The sequence below is a fragment of the Aythya ferina genome (assembly GCF_964211825.1).
Source record: "Aythya ferina genome assembly, chromosome: 5".
Lineage (NCBI taxonomy): Eukaryota > Metazoa > Chordata > Aves > Anseriformes > Anatidae > Aythya > Aythya ferina.
In genome coordinates, this window is record NC_140301.1 from 1937641 (window position 1) to 1950017 (window position 12377).

The 12377-nt window shown below is 37.1% G+C and overlaps 1 long non-coding RNA gene across 3 annotated transcripts in view; it reads right to left on the minus strand.

The window, feature by feature from the left end:
• Positions 1-12377, minus strand: part of LOC311437055 — a 118290-nt gene that overhangs the window by 62110 nt on the left and 43803 nt on the right. For 2 of the 3 annotated variants that reach the window (XR_014693252.1, XR_014693254.1), the window contains exons 3-4: positions 8330-8526; positions 1930-2033 (exon numbers count right to left, since the gene is read on the minus strand). This is a non-coding gene — a long non-coding RNA (uncharacterized lncRNA). The remainder of the gene's footprint in view (positions 1-1929; positions 2034-8329; positions 8527-12377) is intronic. The other variant, XR_014693253.1, reaches the window with a different exon arrangement.

Here is a 12377-nt window from a genome sequence, read left to right on the forward strand (position 1 = left end):
CACCACACTATTACTATCGTGAGCAAAATTTTACACAACTTAGTTATCTGGACAGTAATATAATAGGTTACCAAGTGGGAAAGAATTATAATAAAGAAAAGAAAAAAAAAAAAAAGTAAAAATTTGTGATAATTTTGTTTGGTCCCTTTGTGCATGTAACAGATAGACTTTTAATTTTTTTTTAGTTTGATAAAATAGCAACTTTCACAGAATCACAGAATCACAGAATTTCTAGGTTGGAAGAGACCTTAAGATCATCGAGTCCAACCTCTGACCTAACGCTAACAGTCCCCACTAAACCATATCCCTAAGCTCTACATCTAAACGTCTTTTAAAGACTTCCAGGGATGGTGACTCCACCACTTCCCTGGGCAGCCTGTTCCAATGCCTAACAAACCTCTCAGTAAAGAAGTTCTTCCTAACATCTAACCTAAAACTCCCCTGGCACAACTTAAGCCCATTCCCCCTCGTCCTGTCACCAGGCACGTGGGAGAACAGACCAACCCCCACCTCGCTACAGCCTCCTTTAAGGTATCTGTAAAGAGCAATAAGGTCACCCCTAAGCCTCCTTTTCTCCAGGCTGAACAAGCCCAACTCCCTCAGCTGCTCCTCGTAGGACTTGTTCTCCAGGCCCCTCACCAGTTTCGTCGCCCTTCTCTGGACTCTCTCGAGCACCTCCATGTCCTTCTTGTAGCGAGGGGCCCAAAACTGAACACAGTACTCGAGGTGCGGCCTCACCAGAGCCGAGTACAGGGGGACGATCACCTCCCTAGCCCTGCTGGCCACACTGCTTCTTATACAAGCCAGGATGCTGTTGGCCTTCTTGGCCACCTGAGCACACTGCTGGCTCATATTCAGCCGACTATCAACCATCACTCCCAGGTCCTTCTCTGCCTGGCAGCTCTCCAACCATTCCTCTCCCAGTCTGTAGCTCTGCTTGGGGTTATTGCGTCCCAGGTGCAGGACCCGGCACTTGGCCTTGTTGAACTTCATGCAGTTGACCTCAGCCCATCGCTGCAGCCTATCCAGATCCTCCTGCAGAGCCTTCCTACCCTCAAGCAGATCGACACACGCACCTAACTTGGTGTCATCTGCGAACTTACTGAGGGTGCACTCGATGCCCTCGTCCAGATCATCGATGAAGATATTAAAGAGGACCGGCCCCAGCACCGAGCCCTGGGGGACGCCACTAGTGACTGGCCTCCAACTGGACTTGACTCCATTTACCACGACTCTTTGGGCCCGGCTATCCAGCCAGTTTCTAACCCAACGAAGCGTGCGCCAGTCCAAGCCAAGAGCAGCCAGTTTCTTGAGGAGAATGCCGTGGGAAACGGTGTCAAAAGCCTTGCTGAAGTCAAGGTAGACCACATCCACAGCCTTTCCCTCATCCACCCAGCGCGTCACTTTGTCATAGAAGGAGACCAGGTTCGTCAAGCAGGACCTGCCTTTCATAAACCCATGCTGACTGGGCCTGCTTGCCCTGCAAGTGCTGTGTGATGTCTCTCAAGATAGTCTGCTCCATGAGCTTCCCTGGCACTGAGGTCAAACTGACAGGCCTGTAGTTTCCTGGGTCAGTCCTCCGGCCCTTCTTGTAGATGGGCATCACGTTTGCTAGCCGCCAGTCAACTGGGATCTCCCCCGATCGCCAGGACTGCTGATAAATGATGGAAAGCGGCTTGGCCAGCTTTTTTTTTTTTTTTTTTTTTTTTTTATCCTGTACTTGCAGGTTTTCTAAATCACCTCAGTGTATTTTGATTTTTAGTGTGAATGCTATCATACTATCAGTTGTGACATTACACAGGAAATGAAGTTCAGTCATTCTGCATGCTGAAGCTCTCAAAACTATAAAGGCAATGCTTGCAAAACACAGTGAAACATAGTGTTTAAAAAAAAAAAAAAAAAAAAAAAGATACTGATCAAGTCACTAACCTTGTTGCCTCTCTCCCATCTTCTCATACAGTAAGGACTTCTGAGTAACTTATCAGGGTTCTAACTTGCAAGAATGGAAAAAAATCTAATGCAACCAGCAGGACCTACAAACAAAATGACCACAACTTAGTACTTATTAAAAATGTTACTTTTAAAGGCCAAACAAAGGAAACAAAAAAGTGAATCAATGCAAGCAGAAAAGTACATACAATCATAATATCAGACACTTTAAAAAAGGACTCCTTAGTAACGACTAGCTCATCACCCTTCAGTCCTTTTCGTATATGTCTCAGTTTAGGAGCAGGCTGAACTAGAAAGCGTTAATAACTACACAAATTCTGCTGCCTTGCTCACAGAGCAGGAGGGTTTAGTTGTAGTCACTAGCACTGGTGTGGTGACTTGCTTTCCAGAAGTCAGCCAGTCCATTTTCTTTCCAGGACAGCTAGGATTTGGAGTAACTCAAACTAGAAGGTATCCGCTACTATGTCACCCTAGTAGTGCTGAGGACAAATAAGTTATTCACCAATCACTAGGCAATACTTTATTTTTCCCTCTCACACTACACCTTTTTTGTTCAAGTACTTGTTTTGTACAAGCTGCACCATTCTCCAGCCCCAAACAAGCTCTAGCTCCTGCAGCTGTGCCATCATATCTAACTCCTTACACCTGGTACACTTCACAAATGTGTTTCTTTGGGGAGAATGACTTTTTGCTTGTTTGCTTCAGCAAAAATCTTATTGCTTTTAAGAATCTGACAACTTCTTAATTTAAGTGAGTAGCTCAGTACAGTAAACCAGTTAGTAATTTATGTTCACTTTTGCTAGATTTACTCAAAGGAAAAAAATGAAGCATGATGGCTGTACTCATTAGAGTCAGGAGCTATAAGGGAGTGTAAAGCAAGGATATGCTCTATGTGGACACAATTGCTCTGGCTCCTAATTACTATTGCTTTTCCTGAAATCCTTAAAAAAACATGTAAAAATGAAAGCTCTTATTTTAAGACTGAAATCAAAATATAGTGGTGTAACTGATTATAAAAAAAATTTACTGAACAGAACCTTTTTCTGTTTTGTGTCCATATTTGATATTTTTCCTGGAAAACTATTATTTCAAGATTACAAAGTATTTTCTGATACCTGTAGTTTGGTAAAGATTCAGAAGGTGGCACTAATTTGTGTGTGGTATTTTAGCTGTATTTCTTCAAGTACTTGCACTGTTTACCAGCATTACTTATGTCAGGACTCCCACAGAAATAAACAGTAGATATTGATTTGAGGATGGTTAAATGTGAGTGATCTGTCCTTCTTTTGGAACAGAAACTCTAGCTTTGCTTTTGCCCCTATGTTTTTATGAGGCCCAAATACCAGAAATATAATACCACAATAGTGTAATTAACTTTCAGGCTGACAATGAACTACGAGATGAAGTGCTGCTTAGCTGACAAAATGACCAGCTGATGATCTACTGGTGTGAATTCAGTGTGTAGGACAAAAAAGATTTAGTGTAATGTAAGACTAAAGCAATATAAATGTGTTACAGTATTTAGAGAGACATATGTTGTTTGTTACCGTAAGATTGATGGATGATTTTCAAAATGAAAACATTCTACATATCATGTGTTTTCTTCAGAATATCAAGCAGTTCATGAGATGAAAAGCAATTACATGTGGACCTGCAAGTGGAAGCAAGTTTCCATATATGTATATTTTAATCCTGGCTGAACAGAATCTTTGAAAAAAAAAATAAAATACAAAAATACCGTTAAATCCATTCATGTAATAAATTTGAGGAGATTCATTCAGCACTAGTAGTATAATTTCCTGATTGAATAATGTATTTTTTTCACTGTTAATTTTGATGACATGGCAACAAATTAATGCTGGGGGTGAGAGCCAAAAGCATCTACATGACCTTCTCTGTTGTGCTGACATCAACTTTACGTACGTATTTTCCCTAGCTCAACCAGTACATTAAAAGAAAGTTAAGGAGGATATGCATGTTTAAGTTGCATAAAACATTACTTGAAAAAACAACATTAATTAAATACAAATGCTGTGAGGATAGATAGTGGCTTAAATGATCTTATAAAATTGCCTGAGAAAGAAGGATGGATAGTACTGAAGATCAAATTTATTTTTTATTACTGTTCTGTATTTGTGGTCTTCCAGTGTTTCAGGAAATTCATTACGTCTGTTGTTTAAAGTAACAGAAGTGTTTGTTACATCCATATGAAAGATATTTTCTCTGTCTTTGCAGGTGGACTCAAGTGTCAACTCACCTGGTCCGATTGCTTCTAAATGAGCTACCATTTTGTATTCAAGGCAAGAGAAAAAAGATCCTATTCAATACTTGCCACTTATTTCTTCAGAAGAAATTGTTAGGGTGCTCGCTTTTTTGATTTAGCATAACTTCATTCATTGCAGAAGCTGAAGAACTTTACTACCCAATTGTGAATTCTTTTGCTGAATGTAAGCTTCTCAGTAACCTTTTGTCTAATGCAGCAGTAAGCTCTCCATTAGCACTTATCTGTGTATATTACATACTAGAGAGCAAAAATCAACTCAGTTATAAAAAAAAAATCTATTGATAGAATTATCCATATGCTAGGTTTTCTGCCTAATAGTTCTCTATCATACTAGTCAGCAGAATTTGCCATCTAATAAGGCTGACTACAGGTTCTCATTTATTTTTGCACGTGTGGTGGTTGTTTTTTTATTTTATTTCTTCTTATCGATCTTCGTCAAATGCCTCAGAACAATCAGTTTATTTCTTGTTATTAGCTTTTATCACATGTCTCAAAACAATCATATGAGAGGTTACATGGGCATGTTAGACCGTGCTGCTGGCTTTGGGAAAGGTGTTTATGCACTGTGTTTAGATTCTATTATTATGCTATTTGTTATTATGTTAGCCTATTAAAAGAGGAAAGAAAGAACCTAATAAGACATTTACAATAAATCATATTCTTCCCTGGGACATTTGTCATACCACAAAGTTGTCCATAAGGACTAAAGCACCCATGACTGCCTTTGACTAGAGCAAATACTAGTTTAGATTAGCTTTGCTGCTGACAGAACATCTGGACTGTACAGACTCTTCATTTGCTTTTCAAGACTGAACAGACTGGAAAACAAAAACAAAAACAAAAAACGAGGACAAATCATGGAGGTAGGAAACAAAGGTGGGGAAAATAATTAAAATTCAGTTAATAAATCCAGTATCTCTAGTGTTTCAAGGCTACAGCAAGAACTCAGAAGTCTTAATGTTTTATGGTGTTTTGACATTTTGCACCCAAGATGTCATCTTGTTCTTGTATGTTCTGACAAATTAAATACTTTGCAACATTTTTTTTATTATTATTTTTTTCCAAGCTAAGTGTAATACAGAGCAGCAGGATGGCTTGCTTTGAATGCTTATAGTACATAAATTTCATATACAGAAAAAACATTCACATTACAACTAAAATTTATTTGCAGTCTTCCAAAGATCACCATTCTTTCTCAGGCCTGAAACAGCATTAATTTGAAAGTTAGTGGTTTCGTGTTTTTTTTTTTTTTTTTTTTTTTTTTTTTTTTTTTTGTGTGTGTGTGTGTTTTTTTTTTTATGTTTTGGTTTTTGGTTTTCATGCTCACTTGTTCTCACAGTAATCACAGTCAATGTTAATATTGAGTAAGAAAGGCCATTCACTGGTACCAAGCACAAGATGTTATACAACTTGGCACATATTCTAACAATTTGGATGTTAGTCCCATCAGGCAACTCCTTTTAAAAGAAAAGAATAATGCAGCAGCCTGTGAGGCCCCCCAGTGCTGTTATATGCTCTGAGAATTCTTACTGCAGCAGACTTTTCACGGGATTTAAGCAAAAGGAACTTGAGCAAAGTTTCTGGATTACATTCAGACATATGCAGGACATACAGCTGTTGTGGTCAAAATGAAATAACTGAGTTTCTTAAACTTCTGCATGCGTACAGCAGAGAACTATATGTATATAAACAGAAACCGCAAGCTTGCTATTTGTACATAAAGAACTTACAAATTTTACTGGACAATACCCATATACCCTATGGTATATGCAAAATACTTACTACTTGAGGAAATTAAACTTGTCTGTTTAAATGGTAGTATCTTATTTTTTTAAACTATGTGAATCTTTTTGCTTCTATTCATTGTCTTCATGGCTACCTACAATGACCTGCTTTCTCAGAGATGACTTTTAAGATTTTTTAGGATGTCCTTTGTATGTGAAGTGAGATGCAGTTTTTATCCACTGACTTAAGATACTGGACTGAAAAAAAAATAATTTGACACACTGAATATACACTGTCATTAGTTCCCTGACTTTAATCATTGAAGTTATTTTGAAAAATATTCCATTGTATTCAATTATGTGAAAAACGCACAGATGACAGTATATTAGTTCTTTAACTTCATTCTCATTTCAGTGAATTTAGAAAGTGCATGGCTATGTAATGCCATTATAAATAAGGAAATTGCAAGGAACTTTAAGACTGTACTATGCTATCAAAAATAGTATTGGTATAAACAATTTATGTCACTGTTAAAAACACATTGCTATTTCAAACCTGAGTGTTAATGGTAGTTCTGTTACACCTTGTGTAGCTAATTTTAGTCTCAAATAAATTGGACTCCTCAACAATCTATTATTTGTAGAGTGACAGCCACAGATATCAAGTTCTTCATTGTTTTTGATGCAGTTTTCACATATTTTATCCAATTTCACAGAGAATTTTTTTTCCTTTTCCAACACCTAGATGTCTGGAATTAAATATAATCAACTTTGATTTTTGTTAAAATCTTCAGTGCTGCTTAATGTCCCTTATGTGTCGCAGAAAATACTACTATGGATACTACATCCAAGTTATCCAACCATTTTACCTGATTATGTGTAAATCTACAACTGTGAACATAATTCTGATCTGGCAGCTCTTTTAAAAGAATATTATTCTACTTCTATATGAAACATAATCATGAAATGTTGGTTGATATATAATTTGTTAGCTGCTAGCTTACTAGTTACCTTCACCTATAAAACCTGATTGGTATGGGAATTGGTTCACAATGCTATGTATTAAAAAGACTTCTCAACTACCTGATGCTCACATCTCAATCTAATTTGTCCTCCCTAATAATACTTCTCTTAAAAAAAAAAAAAAAAAAAAAAAAAAAAGGAAAAAAAGAACACATAAAATACACCTCGTAATGTCACAGTTTGGTCACAGACTACTTAGATACAGAGATGAAAAGGAGTGTCTCTTTACACAGCTTTAATGTTGTATCTCTACAGAAGCCAACTTCAAGACTGAGTTGTAAAGGGCTAGTAAGCAAGTTTACTCGTTTGTTCCCAAGAATATTCCACTGATGTGCACAGATGTTTTCTAGTGTAATTAGGGTTATGCACATGTTTCTGAGGCTAGGTTTAGGATTCTAACTTAGAACTAGTTGTCTGGCAAAAGAAAGAAGATGTCTGTGGTTAAATGACCCTACTAATGTAATGTCAGTATAAAAATAATTCAATACTGGTCTGGCAAAGTGAAGTTAACGTTAATTAGTTATGTTTAATGTTAATTAATGGATTAATTTCATTTCCCCTGCCAGTATCTTTTCAGTGGTGTTGTCACAGGATTGTGACTGCAACAATACAATATCTGTTATGTAGATACAAATTCATACCTTGCTTATCTCCACTGCCAATGTGGTATAAATAAGAATCACGTATTACTACCTGGTGTATATTCAGCTTCTCTCTGTGGCTCTAATACTATGTCCGTCCGTCCATCCGTGTGTTGTGTCGTGTCCCCCCCCCCCCAAACTTGCTACATGACTTGTTTATTCAGGTACAATAAATGATCTCAGATGTTTATAAATACCTGAAGTGTGGCAGACAAAGGGATGTGGCCAACTTATCTTCAGTGGTCTGTGGGGACAGGACAAGGGGCAATGGCCACAAAATGGATCACAGGAAGTTCCGCACCAACATGTGAAAGAAGTTCTTCACAGTGAGGGTGATGGAGCACTGGGACAGGCTGCCCAGGGAGGTTGTGGAGTCTCCCTTCTCTGGAAATATTCAAGACCTGTCTGGATTCCTAGGTGGGCAACCTGCATTAGGGAAACTGCTTTGGTAAGTGGGTTGTACCCGATGATCTCTGGAGGTCCCTTCCAACCCCTACAATTCTGTGATTCTGTTACACTTTGCTTAAAGATAAGAGCATTAACAATCAGCTTCAAAGCCAAAAAGTTACTTCAGCTTTCAGAACTTGAAATAACCTGCTTAGCATGTTATTTCTATGCATGATTCTACTTATTGCTAGTAAATGAGTATTAAAATATATAATATCCCAGAATTGATATACTAATACAAATAAAAGCCTGGCCCTTACCTAGCATGATGCAGTGTGTGTTTTGAATTACAGACTGGTTGATCTTTGTGATTAAGAAGCAGAGGACAGTTTGCTACATCAGCGCTTGGTCCCTGGGATAACGGTACGATGGTTGAGTAGAAGAGCAGAAATTCTCCACACCTGGTGAAACTTCTCACTTCAGAAACCAAGGCAAGAAAGATCTTACCATCAAACATCTGGAAAACAGGCAATGTGAGATTTCATATTGCTTTGCTTACAGCTGCAACAGTGGTCGTACAGTGCATCTTATTGTTTTTGCTATCTTAAAAGAAATAAATCTCCTTCCTTTCTAACTGCCTTTCAAAGGAAAGGGCATGGGATTTTTCTTCTACCAGATTTAATCATAAAGACATTGAGGGATACAGCAAACCGGTGTGACACTTGTCAATAACATAATACTGAAAATGCCTTCTATGTGGATTATTGGATTGAGGATGCATAAATGAAATTTCTTAAACCTTTCGTGCAGATGGGCAAGGTCTTTTGATCAAAGTCTATTCAGTAATTGTACCCCAGAGAACAAGATGACTTCCTCTTTCTGCTTATTGCCTTTTCCACACAGTGAAAATTTAAACAGAGATAGTGACATAAACCAGTTGCTCAATCAAAACAGGGGCACAACAGGATGTTTTGTGTACCTTCTGATGACAGAGGAGGCAGTGTATCCTCAAGCTGTTAGTTAAGGAGCAACCCTAGAAGTTACTGTTTGTTACATCCTTACATTTTCTTCAGGCTCCTGCATGCTGCCAAGTCACTGCAAAGAAGCTGGAAAACTACATCTGAGGAGTCCTCTCTGGTGAAGTGAGGCACCGAGGACAGAAAGAGAAGTTATAAATATAAACTAAAACCTATCCTCTGCTCCATCATGAGTGTTAGGCTACAAAGTGTGAGACTGTTCTCCGAGAGCAACTTAGTGTAGTTGGCTTCTGAATGCCTTGAAAGTCAAAAATTTCATTTGGGAACATTCAACACATGTCTCAGTTCTTACAGAGTTCTGAGTAAGAAAACTGAGTACTTACAGAAATACTAAGCATGAGCCATCTGAACTGAAGATTACTTTCCCCTAAGTGAAGAATGAAAACTTTTTTTTTTATTTTTTTTTTATTTTTTATTTTTTATTTCTTGCCACATGTTTGTCAAGTTTTACAGACAAGACATTCCAGCTCTAGGAACAGAAATGGTTTCACCTTTGTCATTCATTATAGTTTAATCAGGCACTTGCCATGTACCCCTCTCCAGTGAGTTAAATATGATTTCTCAGCTGAGTTCCTAAGTTCCAATCACACACACACACTTTGGCAAGGCAGATGAGAATAAAAATTTGTTATTATTTTGTCTTCAGCTGCATTGCTTTTATGCAGTAAGACAACATTGCCATGAGCTAAAAGCACAGTAAATGTTTCCTTCTGAGATCGTTGAAAAATTATTTAGATTTTTCTACTGGACAATCAGTTATAATCTCCTATAAATATGGAACAAATGAAGAAATAATTATTTAAATCTGTTTGCCATTTACAGCATCTATTTATCTAGTTTGTAACAGCCCTGTGCATTTTTAGGGAATCCTGAGTCTTTCATTCATACATTTATTCTTTTTCCTTTTACCATTTTTCTGCCTTGCTGTGTTCTCTAATGAGTGTCTCTAAGAAATGGCTATTACTGCTGTTAGGTAATGGAAAAACTTTTTGCTCTTGAGCACAGTTGCTTCTGCATCCTATTACCATTTTTCCTTTTCCAGGCAATGAACGCCACATGAGCTTCATTTTCTAATCCAGAGAAAGATGCTGCAGCCAAATTACTCTGGATTAGAAACACTGAGAAGATTTCCTTTTTCATCACAATCTCTACACATAGCAGGGAAACAGACTTTACTTAACATTGAGAACAGATTTCATTGCATAACTGTGTAACAGGCCTAATTAGTCTTATCCTTGCAACTACAGAAACAGAAATACATTCTCAAAGCTTAGACATATGCTTTCTATTTAGTACTGATTCACTTGAAAAGAAATCCCTCCTATCATATTTGCATATATTTAGATGTTCTATTTGTTTAAAAATTATGCCCAATGCTTCCTGTCTTAGTTCATAACACTAAAAAAATAAAAAGTGCCCAGTCACCAAAACAAATCGCTAGAATTATTCATGTGTTAAACAACATCAATTAGGATGAATATTTTTTCACAGAGTCAAAATTCATATAAGGTTGCCAAAGTAAATGGCTTCATTTTCAAAGTTTCTCAGTTCAGTTTTCTTCAGAAGGACCTGGAGTTGTTAAGAAAATTCTGACAACAAACAGCTAATTTTGGCCCCGAACTTCACATACATTAACTGAAACCCAGTCTACTAAAGGAATGACCCAGATGAGTTCCCCATGTTCCATCAGTTCTCTTGGAAATTCCTACAACTACAAACTAAGAAAATTGCATTAGCTTCCCAGCCCTGCCTGTAGCCAGTGTTAACTGTGTTTCTTTTGGATTCGAGTGACCTGACATTCAAAACTGCCAGTGATGTGCACATCCATTCAAAATTACTATGATTAGCAGCACTTATGCCTTACAGAAATTCAAACCAAAATTAAACATGTAACTATATAAACTCTGGAATCTGCCTGCAACCTAGTTATCAGTAACCAAATGTATTTCATATCCACATTCATCTTCATATTCATATTGTCACATCAAGAATAACAGGAATTTTGGTAATTTATATCCTGGTATTTTTTGTTTTCCCTCAGTTGCAATATTTATAGCATTCAGAACAATTTTGTCATTATTTATTTCATTTGTGAATATTACATTATCATTTAACTGTCATTATCAGTATGAACTGCAAATAAGTCATCACCTACATAGTGATCCTTGCAGAATACAATTAAAAGTACAAATCGTTATAGAGTAGCTTGAAACTCTTGAGGTGATACAACAGACCTAAGTAAACTGAGATTAAGGTGGAGAAACTATATTTCTAGTGTAGATAAGACATATGCAAAGCAGTAATCCTGTTTTCTGACATGTCTGTTTTTCTGCAGTTGCAGAACTTTCTTGCTAGCACTGAGATTAAACAGAAATATTTAATAAGCAAATCTTACTATGCATTCAAATGCAAGAACCACTCTCCCCCTTTTTAAACCAAGATCTCTTTTTTTCTTGTTTTCTGCTTTTGATAGGAACAAGTTAATTCACAAGCACAATTCACCACTTTCAGTGCATAACAATGTCAGTATGTGAACAGGCTTGATAAATCCAAGTGGTTCTCTTTGATTTGAGTGTGACGGGAATTTCTGAGATTTTCTGTATTATGTAGCATGCAACTCCTATATTTTGTGCTGCAAAGTCTTATAGCCCAGGAACGGTTTTCTGCAGCATTTTGGAAAAGTACTAATAGTATTCAAGTTGATATTTAAAACAGAGTTAAGAGAGAATAAAACTAGTAATTGCCACACTTACATAGAGCTGTCAAACACAAACAGTGATCACTGGGGGTATTTGTATTTGTATCAGTAATTCTTTTTGGAAGCATTTAAACTTGGCGTTGCTATCATCACCGAATGTGTTTATGTCAACTACTGCAATAGTTTTTCGGAAGCCATACATTACTTCATTTAATTATTAACAAATTGGCATAATTAATGGGTCCTACTAATAATATACCATCTCAGGTATGTGAATGATATCCAGTTACTAGCAGTGATGCAGTTCAATTAATGGTGGCAAATACTAGAAACTTTTTAATTCCAAAAGGCATACTAGCATTCCTAGAAAAGGAGGTACCTTCAGTATTGAAACAAAGCAAGAGTGCACTGTGTTGAGATAAAATAGTGCAATCACGTTAACTTTAAGCAACTCTGAACTTACACAGCATAACAGAAAAAAACATTTGAGCAGTCTTTCCAGTTCATTCTCAGAAATAAACAAGCTAAACTGCAGATTATTCTAGATCTGCTTATCACATCTCTTCTGCTGTTTAGTGTACCAAAATTACTTGGAAATCAGACTGGCCTTTTCCCTTTAGAAGATGATGACTT